Source organism: Lathyrus oleraceus, chromosome 6, assembly GCF_024323335.1.
Source record: "Lathyrus oleraceus cultivar Zhongwan6 chromosome 6, CAAS_Psat_ZW6_1.0, whole genome shotgun sequence".
In the NCBI taxonomy this organism is placed as follows: domain Eukaryota; kingdom Viridiplantae; phylum Streptophyta; class Magnoliopsida; order Fabales; family Fabaceae; genus Lathyrus; species Lathyrus oleraceus.
The window spans coordinates 257,386,888-257,400,285 of NC_066584.1; the positions used below are offsets into that span (position 1 = coordinate 257,386,888).

The following is a 13,398-nucleotide window of genomic DNA, read 5'->3' on the forward strand; positions in this document are numbered from 1 at the left end:
AAAACTCAAAACCATCCCCCTTTTCATTTCCAAATGAAATGGTGTTCAATCGTAATTAGGTGGGTTTTTAAATATTCGACATTGGACCGAGGTTTTAAATTTGTGTTTGCGAATAAATTGAATTTTATTTATTGAATCAATCATCTACTCGATTAACTAAAATCGAATAGGTCTCATTGTAAGAAAGCCCAAGAGTAAGCTATGTGGGGTTGAATGGCAATGCTAAAAGCTATCGACTTACAAGGGTGTGGAAATGGGCTCGATATTGAGTCTAGAATTATTTTACTCTCCTTTTTAAAAAAAACAAGGGTTTAATGTGATTGTAATGCTTTAAGTGATTATCAATTGGATATCATCGTGAAAATATAACACAATGCATGGTTTAGATAAAATGAGAACTCACATAAGTAAATATATCAATCAATCACAAGATACAATAAATCCCATGCAATCGTTGAACAGTTTTATAATATTAGATAAATTATTTTGTAGAATTAATAAATAAAAACAAAGGTAACATATTTGTTTAACTAAATTAAATAAATTTACTAAATATTTTTCATAAAAGAAGGAAGTAAAGTAAAATATCACAAAAGAACAAGAAGAAAATGGGCATTGGACAAAATAAGCCCAAGCTGGGCGCACAGTAATAAAAGGAGGGTGCAAAAAGGAGTCTCAGTCCAAGGGTCCAAAGATGGAGGCCCACGAAACTTGAGGACTCCTATTCCAACCAGTCAACGATGTTGACCAAAGGAACTAACCCGGACCGTCAGATCTGGGGACTTGACTTGGTCCGTACATCTCATGGTGAGAGAATGCTTGAGCAGGATAGATGGATGGGGAATCAAAGCACAACATTCCCTATTGAGTGGATCATATAACTGGTGACAAGTGTCCACGATGGAGACACTTGTCACCACCGCCTTCAACCAGTAATCGCGACATAAAACCCTCTCTTCACAAACTAAATTCATTATTCCAAATTCTTTCTCTCTCTTCACTCCTCGAACACTAAAACGCTCTACAGATGTGCTCCCTTCTCTCCGATCAGTTCACCGGAGAAGAAGGCGGCGGACGGCCGTCCGTGACGGCGCCGCCCCTACTTTCTTATGATCCACCCACACGAAACCCTATCCTACATAAAAACCCACTATGAGTTCGAATTCGAACTCTTATTTCCCAACAACAACCCCAATCGTCCAGATCGGGGGTTTCGATCGAAACCCTAACACCACAATTAAACCAATGGCAACAAGGATTTCAAGCGAACAAGAAAATAGATTTGGCGTACATTAACGAGACGGACACGAAGGCCATGTGAAAAGGAGAAAAGGAGAGAAAAGGAAATACCAAATCGGAGCTAGTTTTACGGCCACGATTACAACGAACCCAGGTAAATGGATTCTCTCTTTACAACGTCCTTCTTCTTCTACTCCTATCCATTCACTTTAATTCTTCTTGTTGTGTTAGGTTTAACGTGCTTGGAGTTTCACTGAGAAACTCTGAGTCATCTACGTGTTTTTGTAGAATTTGTCAAAAAAATTAACAGCGTAACATTAATCTTCCAGCCTTCTTATATCCTTCTACTCGTCTCCTTTTATAGGAGAGTTTCTTAAGATTTCAATTTAGGGTGAGGTGCATTTGGATTTAGTGAGTTGGTTTCTTGCTGTTAGAATCAATCTGTTGAGGACTATTGTTCATCCATGATTTCGTGCGATCCACTTTGCAAAATGAAACAATCGTACTCCCTGTGATCCCATGTGTAAATTATCTTTCAAATTATTAATCTATGTTTAAGTTTTTTAATTGTTTTGAGTTTATGATGCCAATAACTTGCTCCTTTGTTTGGTTATCGTTAATTTTAAACGCTATGTGATAAGGTTATATGAATGCTTTAGATTAACTCCTTTTTATTTTTTAACAGGTCACGACGACATGGGTACCCAAGTGGGAAAATGGCTTAATGTAGGGGTATTGAGAAGGGAGTTTTGATTAGGTGTAAACGAAAAAATTATGAATATTAGGGACATGTTTTATGTTGTAGTGAATAAAACACCTCAGTTGTACCATAACATCATTTGTGCGTCAAATGATAACTTCAATGTAAATTTATTTAGTTTTTCTAAACAATGCTTAATGTAACCTTGAAAGGAAAATTTTAAGACCAATGTTTCTTTCCTTAAATTTGGATTAGTAATTTTTTTAAGCTTCAAGATAAATCCTTAGGTGAAAACGGAATTCTATATAAAAAAAGAAATGTGCTCAATGCTTGCCTATGCTCATAATCAGAAGTTACGACATTCACGTTAAATAGGGAATGACTCTATTGAATTGGCCAAGGCTAAATGGGTGCCCCCAAATCGAAATAAAGACCATTCTGACATTTAAGTGCACTTGTAATTTGGAATGAGAACTTCTAAAAAAAACTTAGCATTCTATATAAAACCTTTTAAATCAGTGAAACCAAAACCAAAATTCCAAATTTAAAGAGGAGAAAAAACTCTTATGGATCTACTATGAAGAAAGTGGGATGGTGAAATTGAATGGCATTAGTGAATTTTATGGATGAGCTTGCACATACTTGGATATTCTGATGCATGTCTTGGCCATGTCAATAATCAGATAACAAAACCAAATGTTTGAGTTTCCCTATCTTTGTTTTAGATTGGCCAAATGCATGTTTTTATGAGGATTCATGACCAAAGGATTCATGACCAAATGAAGTGGTCATGTGACAATGATGCAAAAAACAATGGAATTTTTATTGAAACAATATGCCATGATCAAGATTAAAAGAGGCTTTACTGAATGGGATGATTATATGAATGCAGATGAATGTAATGTAATCTGAGTATGACAAAATTTGGGGTATAACAGCTTGCCCTATTTAATTACCTTGAATCAGAAGGTATGAATAACAACAGTTTTCATACATTCGCAGTGGAAGATAATTAAATACTAAAAGCCCTAAATTTTGTCCTTTGAGATGCAAGGAAAAAATGCAGAGAAGATGCAGTGAGAAATATGGGGAAAAAAGGGTTATTTATAAAGTGAATGAAACCATCAAGACTCTCTGGGAATCATCAGAACAGTATCTTGGATCCATGATCAATATATTCCCATATTGAAATGATACCTCGACTAAATCTAAGACTTTCCAAAAATTAGCAAAACAGTGTCTTGACCTGAACGCACAAAACTCTCTTAGGATCAGCGAAGTAGTACCTTACATGACATAATCGAGATATTCCATTAAGGGAATAATACTTCAATCATATCTAAGATTCTCCAAGGATACTAGAGCAGTACCTAAAAACAAATGAGATTCTTCATATCAATGAAGCAGTATCTTCAAGCAGATAAATGAGATTCTTCAGATAAATGAAGCAGTATCTCAAATAGATGAATGTGATTCTCTGTATCCGGTATACGTAATCCCCTCCTTGACGGTTATCATTATCCAATATTCGGTGTTGATATTCCCTCATCCTTTGGATGATTGCTCTGATCAAGCAATTTATTCCCAACAAGTCATCTTTCATACACCCTTTTGTTGGTAATGATTGTTTCTTCCCCCTGGATTGGTCATCACTGTATACCTAGTATTCGGTGTCTCGATGTCCTCTCTCTTCGGTTGATTTATCATTTATTAACCCAGTAACCGGTTGTGGATAATCTTCCATGCGAGTATGTTATCTACGTTCTGACGGTAATAGATAATATATCTCATGCGCTCTTCGGACGAAGCCTTTTGTTCTTCCCCAGTCGAGTAAGATTCCTATCCCTTTTTATTGGAATCAAATGTCCATCCTATAATCGAGTTTTGCTTTTAGCCCTCTTTTGGATGATGAGTGTCTTGGGAATATTCCCCAATTCACGCTTTGGTTGGTCACCTATTATATGCGCAGTAAACGACATCCCTGGTGTTCCTTCCTCCCTGCTCCCTATTATGACTTTTTGTCCCTTGCGGAGTCAAATTTTCCTGAGCTGAAGTATACCTTTTTAGGTCTTCCTCAGATGATTTCGGATGTTTGATATCTCTCACCCTTATACCGGTCTTAGATATTCATTCTTCCCGAGCATGTTGTATCTCTCACCCCTACACCGGTGTTCAGATCATATGTCTCTTTGAGCTTATTACCCAGTACACGGTAATACCTCATCCCGTTGCTTCCTCAGAGGAGTTTTTGTTTGGGTTTTCCCCAGCGAGGTCCCTTAGTGGATTCTCCTAGCCTGAGTCCGGATTTTCATCTGAAGTATCCGAAGTGGATAACTTTTGTTGTATTGGCATATTCCCTAATACATGCATCTTCGAGTCAGCTCGGGTCTTTCCATGGATTTACTCCTTTTGGAATTCTGCTCCCCAAGCTTTGAGTCGTGCCCTGCTCACGCATTTTATTCCTCTTTTATCCCCATGAGAGTCCCAGAGTCTCTGTCCCATGGAGTAAATTACTCATATGGATTATCAGATTCTCCTGATTTCTTTTCTCTCTTTGTGGACACATATCTCCACAGAGTATTACCTTTTGCATACATATATTTGCATCATGAGGTCTCTTAGGGACCAAAATTCGTCTCTCTGTTATTATTTAAGCCCATTCTACCCCGTCGAGACGGAGATTTTAACCTTCACTCCTCCGGCTAGAATGACCTTAAATAGGGGCATTTGTAAGACCCCAATTTTGTCCCTAAGATCCCTCATGGCATCATAACATTACATTTGCAAAGCCTCAAGGATCATAAGCATCTTGGTTCCCCTTACCTTTGGGTGGGACCTATTGTGAGTGGTTTGAGATCACCAAGTATGCTTGAATTGTATATTATTGCTTTTCTCACTGACCAAAAGCACAAAAATATGTCACTAACATCTTTTGTTTGTAGCTTGAGCAATCACAAGGTCAAGAGCTTCAAGGAGATCCTTTGTGCAAAGATATGGTCAAGAGAAGATGAAAATAAGAATGGTAATGGTTCCCAAAGCTCTCATCCATCAAATATGCCTCCCAAGTATCTCAATTCATCATTTTGATCAAAGCAAGTCAAAGGGTTTGAGGTTTGTCTCCCAAGGAAACCCTAATTCATCTGTGTATCAAGTGTGTCGTGCCCATGAAGCAATCTCAGCCCATGATCAAATACAATCAAGGGAAGTTCTTTAATTCATCATTTCATGCATATTTGAATTTATTTGAGTGTCCTCAATCATCAATTCATCAAGATATGAGTTGTGGGCTTGAGATGTTGATCAGTCAATTCATTTGACTATTTTGAAATGCACTGAGACCTAACTTTTTATGGGGTGGTCAAATGGAGATGATCCCAAAATAAAATATGTTCTTAAGGACAATATGAACAACTTTCATATTCATCAAAAATTGATTTGAAGCTTGGAAGATCATCTCTCAATCCAAGACATTATAGGTCATTTTGACTGAAACCCTAATTTTGGGTCAACTTCCCAAGAACATAACTCATTCATTTTTTATGATTTTGAGGTGGGATCAAATGAATTGGAAAGATTAAGATGTCTAATTAAAATGTTATGTTGAACAAAATTTCAAAATCTCAAAAGAAATACATGTGATAATGCAAAACATTATAGGTCACTTTGGACCAAATGCATTGAAAGGCAAAAAAGTCCAACTTCAAGTGCCCATAACTCCTTCATCAAAAATCCAAATGATGCACAATTTAAGTCCATTTTGATTGGGTTGAAATTACCTATAACGTTTATGTTGGAAGTTTTTACATTTGAGGCTTGCATCATCAAAACATAAGGGCTTGACGTTGGACCAATTTGGCAAAATTCTCAAAAGCATGTTTTGCACTATGAACTTCATGGCCTGTTTTCATAAATTTCCACACTCCAAATGAGTTTTGGTCCAACATAACATTTGTTCCTTATGTCAAGACCTTTCCAACCATTACCCACATGCCTATGTTTCAATTTTTCAAGTGGCATTTTCGAAGAGGTTAAGTTTTAGGTTCATTTATGCATAACATGTTGAAACTCATTACACAAGCCATTGCCTAGCAAATCACACGTCCAAACCTTCTCCAAACAAGCTCAGCATTCATTTGCACCAGGTTTTGGGCCTCACATGCGCCTGTACAGGCCCATGCATGGAGGACCCAATTCTCATGCACATGAATTCCTCATGACTTTGCATCAGCTCCATCTATAAATACAAGGCATTGCTCACTTTAAATCTCATCCTGAAGGCGTCAGATATGCTGCAAGATTGAAATCCATAACCACACTCAAAGGAATTTTCACTTTCTTCTTAAAAATTCAGATCTGAATTTCAACTACCTTGGTTGATTTTCAGACCTATAATTCCTTAGCCTTGCTTCATCTTCATCACTAGATCCTGCTGCAAGCATTAGTTGAGGAGAATTGTGATCTCAAGATCTAAATTTCAAAGGTGGATATCAGAAATTATTTTCTTCGAAACTCTTCATTTATAGCTTGTTTCTTGTGTCCTTTTGCTTGGCTGAAGTCCTCTCAATAGAGGCAACTTGTGTGTGACCTTAATTTTGTAAATCCATGAAGTTCAGCATGAACACCATGATTTTCTCTCTCTGATTTCTCTCTCTATGAGGATCTAGAGGAGAATCCAATGATACAGGGGTGATGTACATCACCCCAGCTTTCCAATGATATGAGGATCGCTTGTTTTCATCAAGTTTTTAGAACCTGCAACTTTGGCCGGAAAATGCAAGCTCACCGGAGAAGACGGTGGCGCTGGCCACCGTCTCATTGCCAGATCAATCCTGAGCAGTTGGATTCATTTTCCAGTTTATATCGTGGCCATTGGATCTTATGACTTTATTTAATGGATTGTGTTTCTCAGTTGCATCTCACATTCGTCTGATAAGCCACGTCAATTAATGAGGCTTGATCAGACGTCTCTCCTTTTTTCTGATTTTTCTAATTTCCATTTTATTTTCTTTAATTCCTTTTTATTTCAAAAATTCATAACTTCTTCATTTTTAATCCAAAAAATATGGGACCAATTGCATTCTTCTCCATTTAAATTCTAGTTTCTAAAAATGATTTTTAATATTTTTTATTTCATCATTTGATATTTTTTGTGAATTTTCTCTTTTCTGGTTATTTTTAATTCATTTTAAATAGTTTTTGATATTCAAAAAATACAAAAATATTTTCTCAACCTATTTGAATGATGATGGATCTATGAAAAATATTCTCATCAATTTTTTAATTGATTTGGGATTTATTTGAGATTTTAGTTCAATTAGGTTATTTTTATTCATTTTTAAAGGATTAAAAATAGTTTCTGACTTTTAAAAATGCTGAAATTTTTTGTCAAACTTTGTTTAACCTTGTTGAACTTGGGATAAATCACTTGGACCTTTCAAGGTTGATTTGAGGTGATTTTGAAGTTTGACATTTCTTTAATATTTTAATTCAAGTTCATTTTCAAATATTAAAAATGCCAATGTCATTGATTGTTTGACCATGATCCTCAATGTCATTGGTCAACACTTGTTGATTGGTACATTCTTTTTCGTCTAATGCACTTTATTCTTTCCATTTCCTTTTCCATTGTTCATCTCCTTCTTCTTCTTCTTTTTTCTTTTTGATCAATGAGTTGAAGGTTGATAAGTTAGCATTGATTAGGGAGACTTAATCTTCCTTGATTCAAATCCAATTCATCTTGGTCAATTGATCAAGTGAATGGCTTTGCATTAAGGATAGGTTGTTTCCTAAACCATGCAAAGGACTTAAACCAATACAAGATCAATTGTCTTTTTTCTTTTGGCATGGCAAGTTGTTGGAACTTGGTTCACTAATCAAGATTTCTAACTTGTGTTGTTGCCTACATTATTATTGACCGACCTCAGATAGTGGTGACTTCTACATAAGTCCAATTACGATTGCTTAACATAGCGCTAAATTTGCCTTATGGCACACTAACTACTAACACTAATCATTAACCATTAACATTTACTTTTGCACTTTACATTTATGCAATTTACTATTCTTGTACATATCATTCATTTGATTTTTCCTTTGCTCACTTGGGCACATGTTTATGTTAATGCCATTTTCCCTTTGCTCATTTGAGCACATAATTGTGTATATACTTTTGTGCTTGTGTTTTGTTTGTTTGTTGTTGACCAAATGCAAAGAAATGGACAAATGGACTTAGACTTTAGGACTCTCCCTATGCAAATTTGGAGTCAAAGAGCAACTAGGCATTGGGCCTTTAGAGTGCTATAAAAGTCAAAGAGCGACTAGGCATTGGGCCTTTAGAATGCTTAATATTGAAGATGACTTTGAAAGGACCAACTTCTAAACTCCTCTTGTCCATTCCTCTTTTGTTTTTATAGAACTTTTTGATGTGTGTGTTTTGTGCTAGGGATTCAACATTGAGCCAAATTGAGGAACCATTACCATGAGCTGCCAAGAGAGAGGGACCCAAGATACCTTAAGGAGCTTTCCAAAGGGTTCATTTGATTGTTGTCCCTTACCTCTTGTATGTTTAGGACTTTAGCCATTCTTCTTCTTCTCTCCACTCTAACCCAAGCCAAAAATTTTGTGCAAACATTTAACAATTACTTACAAACATTAGAAACCTAAGCCTTGCGCTTTTGATTTTCAAACTTTCTTTTCTTAATACTTATTTTGAATTGAACTCCTAAGTCAACTTTGACCATTTTGTACATACTTTTCATTGGTAAATACAACCCATTCAAATGTCTTTTTGTGGTTTTAATAGCCACCTTCTTAATCAATTTTTTCATAACCTTTAGCTATTAGGTTTTAATTATCCATGAGGTAGATGTAATGCTCACCTATATCCTTAGTGATGGACAATAAGTCTTCCATGCTTATTATAGGGTGAACCCCTCACTAGCATGTTGAAGCTATCCTCACATGGTGGATTTGTGGTTTTAGGTTGAGTTTTCTCCCTTGGATAACAAAAGACCTTAAGGCTTTTGGACCAATCAATTCACCAACTCATTTTGAGATTTTTACCTCGAACTACGAGGTTTTGATCCTAATCTTTTTTTAAAAAGATGGTACGTAGGCAATGGGTTTATCCATCCAAACACAAAATGTAAATAACTTGTATATTCTCTTCTCATCTCTTCAATCATGTTTGCACAAATAAACTTTCACAAAATACCAACCTTACAACAAATGTGAAAAGGGCTCCTAGGAGTACCTAGGATGTTTTGGGTGCCTAAAACCTTCCCATTGCATAACCAACCCCCTTACCCAAATCTCTGATATTTTTACTAGTTTTTTATCGATAAAACTTTTAGGTTTTTGTTCGCTTTCTAACCATTCCTTTGGATAAATAGAAGTGCGGTGGCGACTCGACTTGTATGATTTACCTTATATTTAGTCAATATCTCTAATGGTAAACGAATACCCCGCTACACCGATGATTCAATTTCTTTATGACACCTTTGTATCCTTTGTGATCGTTTTGTTAGCATAATCATCATATACATATACATTCATATAATTTCATAATTGCATATTTGCAACGTCATATCTGATTAACTTGTTGGTTTGAGATTCTCATTCTCTGTATAGCGGTACTTTATCCCCATACAAATTTCGATGTCTGTCCTCCCTCAATTGTAGAGCGTCAGCCCCTTAGGCAGAAAGACTTTAACCTTTCTCCTTTTTCCCACTGAGTTGTTCCTCGTGGATGATTATTACCTCAGTTTCCTTTCCAATTGTTTATCTGGATGGAATCACTCCCCTTGAGTTATATCCTCATTAGGTTGAGTCTTGATTGACTGTTTCTTTCTAGATCATGCCTAGATAGATGCTTTGAGTCTCCTAAGAGTTTATTGCCCAATAACTGGTAATATTCTTCTTAGTTTGCAGTTTGTTACTTCTTGCCCAATACCCGGCAAAAGTACCCGTGTTTTTCTCCTCAGTAGAGTCCCCGGTGGATCTAATCCCTATAAGGTATATCCTTGATATGTTCATCCTAACCAATGACAGATATCTTTCTCTCCCCTGCCTGAGTTTATCATTGATATGTTCATCCTAACCGATGACGGATATTGTCACCTTTGGTGTTCTACCCAGTAAAAAGGTAGTTGTAATCCCTATTCTTGTTCCCTAGAGAGTTAATACTTGATATGTTCATCCTAAACGATGACGGGTTTCCTTCTCTTTGCGGTCTTCTACCCAATAATCGGTAGTTGTAAATCCTGCTTTTGTCCCCTTTGCAGAGTTAATCCTTGATATGTTCATCTTAACCGGTGACAGATTTTCTCTTTGATGGTATTCTATCCAATAATTGATAGATGTAATTCCTATTTTCTCTCCTCACAGAGTCTATCCTTGATATGTTCATCTTAACTGATGACGGATTTTCTCTTTGATGGTCTTCTATCCAGCATTCGATAGATGTAATTCCTACTTCTTATTCAGTTGGTTTATCCTTGATATGTTCATCTTAACCGATGACGGGTATCCTCCTTGACAATCCCAGGCAAGACTATAATTGATATGTTCATCTTAACCGATGACGGATCTTTTTCCATGTCGAGTTTATCCTTGATATGTTCATCCTAACCGATGATGGATATTCTCACCTTTGGTCTTCTACCCAGTAATTAGTAGTTATAAATCCTATTTTCTGCAGTTTTCCCCATCAAGCTTTTTCTTACCCAGTAACCGGTAATGAATACTACCTTCTGTTGGTGCCCAGCGAGTCATCCTTGATATGTTCATTCTAACCGATGACGGATGTTCTCTCTGTCAGATCTTTATTATCTCCTTACCCAGTAACAGGTAGTAGATAATAGATATTTGTTCCTCCTGTGTTGAAGTTTATTTCTTCCCCAGTATAGTTAAGTGCACATTTCCTTCATGAAATCGCTTTTCCTACATGATTAAAGTACTTCAGATTTATCCTGACTTACTCGTATCCCCTGCAGGTGTTGTTGTTTCCCCGGCTGAGTCTTTCCATGTTTGTATGGAATTCCTCGAGTCGCTAAGTAGTTTTAAGTCGTAGCCTGGCCTATGCATAAGTCCTTTTTCCCCCAGAGTATCTGTCTCCCCAGTGAGTTTTCCTTACGAAATACGTTATACTCCTGTGGACTTTCGGTCTCTCTGATTTCTTTTCCTTTGTGGCAATATTTCCCCACAAAGCACTAACTTTTACATTCATAGCATATGCATCATGAGGTCTCTTAGGGACCAAAATTTGTTTCTATATGTTGTTATTTAAGCTCATTCTACTGAGTCGACATGAAGATTTTAACCTTCGCCTCCTCAGTTAGAATGTCCTTAAATAGGGCCAGCTGTAAGACCCCAATTTCGACCCTTAGATCCCTCATGCAATTTCATTATAAGCATTAACATTGGGATCATACCTTGGAATCTTCCTTACCCCTCTTTCCTTGGGTTTGATTTGGGAGACATCACTAAGCACTATGTGATTGTATCATACTTGTATATCATCATTTTACTAACTAAAATACCAAAAATATGTCTTTGCATTTGACTAACTCTTTTGTAGGTGGGGCATGATCTCCATTGATCTATCAAGTTCATATCTAGGGTTTGAGACCCTCTTGACAAAGAGCACAACCATGAATTGATCCAAGAATGGTTATGAGCATCATATATGAGTTCCATTGATTCCTACATGTTATATTCTTCAAGTTTTCTTCAAGAGTTTGAGGGTGATTTGCCTTGGAAACCCTAGTTTGATTGGGTATCTTGAGTAACTTCTCCAACAAGCTATCTCACCAATTGATCAAATTTCTAAAGGGATACTTCAAAATTCATCATCTTACGCATATATGATCTACCATGAGCCAAAAAAGTCCAAAGGATTGAAGGTTAGCAAGTTGGTTGATGGTGGTTGGCCGGATGAATTCATCTAATCAAAACTGGGTCTCCCTAGACCCTATCTCCTACAATTTTCACCATATGAAAATTATTGCAAGATCAAAGTTATTCTAAATGATATTACAAACAACTTTCATGTTGATACCTAGATGTAGTTTTGCTTGGTAAATCATTTTCTAAGTTAAAACATTATAGGTTATTTTGTCTAAACCCTAATTTGAAAGTCAACTTCCCAAGGCCATAACTTGCTCAATTTTTATGAGATGCAAGATTTCAAAGTTTCAAAATGAAATTCAATATGTATAATTCATCTTTTATGTTTTTAGTGAAATAAAATTCAACTTTTATGAGCATGTGATATGAGGATACATTATAGGTCATTTTTGACCTATACCATTGAACAAGTGATTTTTCCAAACTTCAAAAATGCATATCTCTATCATTCCAAATCCAAATGACATGAAATTGGTGACCATTTTGAAGGTATTTGAAATTGCTACAACTTTGATTAAGATACTTTTCTCATTTGAAGCTCATAAAAAGTTAAGAAAGGCGGAATATTGAGATATATGGCCTGACACTTAGAAAAATTTTCAACATGGAAAAGTGTTGAACATCAAACTTGTTCCCCTTAATCCAGGCTTTCCAAAGAACCCAAGTTCATGCATTTTGGATGTGGTTTGCTAGGTCTGCGCATGGCTTTATCAGGGCTGCATAATTGGAAAGAATCAAACTTCAAAACTTCAATTTACTTTGCCTTACCAATCAAGCTTCCATTCAGACCTCATTTGGAATTATTTTGGACCTTTTTGCATTGCATCATGGGCCTGCACATGCCCATGCACTCGTGCCATCAACATTACTAAATTTGGACAAAATTTGAAGTGTGCAAATATCATTCATTCATGTTATAAATACATGCTCTCTGTGCTGATTTGAATCACACCTTGCGCGCCAACTTTCCCCCCGTTGAAACCCTCTCATTCCAAAGGAAAACCTGATAAATTTCAACTTGAAATTTGAGTTTGAATCTCAACTGTTGGAGATTCAAGAACTCTAGGATCCAAAGCCTTGCAACCTCTCTAATCATTTCCTGCTAGCTTCTCAAGTGTGATCAGATCGTGTTTGGAGCAAGCAACATCAAGAACTGCCTAGCATTGAAGGTAATTTTCAGAAAACATCATCTCTTCGATTATCTCTCAATTCTACTCAATTCTCTTGGATCTTTGGTTGTCTGAAGTCCTACCAATGTAGGCAAGAAGATTGAGTTGCTTAGAGTTCAAATCGAAGCATCTCAGTTGATACACCTCAAAATTAAACTCCTCATATCTTTCTATATATGTGGAGTTAGTTGAAATTGAGGTCAAATTCGTGCTCTACGCCATTTTTTCTTTTAGATCATGTCCTCCTTTTTCATTTATGTGATGGTGATCATTGAACGAGTCCGGTGAGCCTCGCCTGAGAAGGTGACCGGAGGTCCAGTGCCGGTGGTGTGCTGGACAGGTTTTGAGCCACATGATCATTCCAAAAGGTTTTAATCTCACACG

The 13,398-nt window shown here is 36.5% G+C and overlaps 1 long non-coding RNA gene across 1 annotated transcript; it reads left to right on the forward strand.

Moving 5' to 3' along the window:
• Positions 1-992: 992 nt before the first annotated feature.
• Positions 993-2,184, forward strand: LOC127092525 (uncharacterized). The gene is made up of 2 exons (XR_007792199.1): positions 993-1,393; positions 1,925-2,184. It is a non-coding gene; the product is annotated as an uncharacterized LOC127092525 (long non-coding RNA).
• The last annotated feature ends 11,214 nt before the right edge of the window (positions 2,185-13,398 follow it).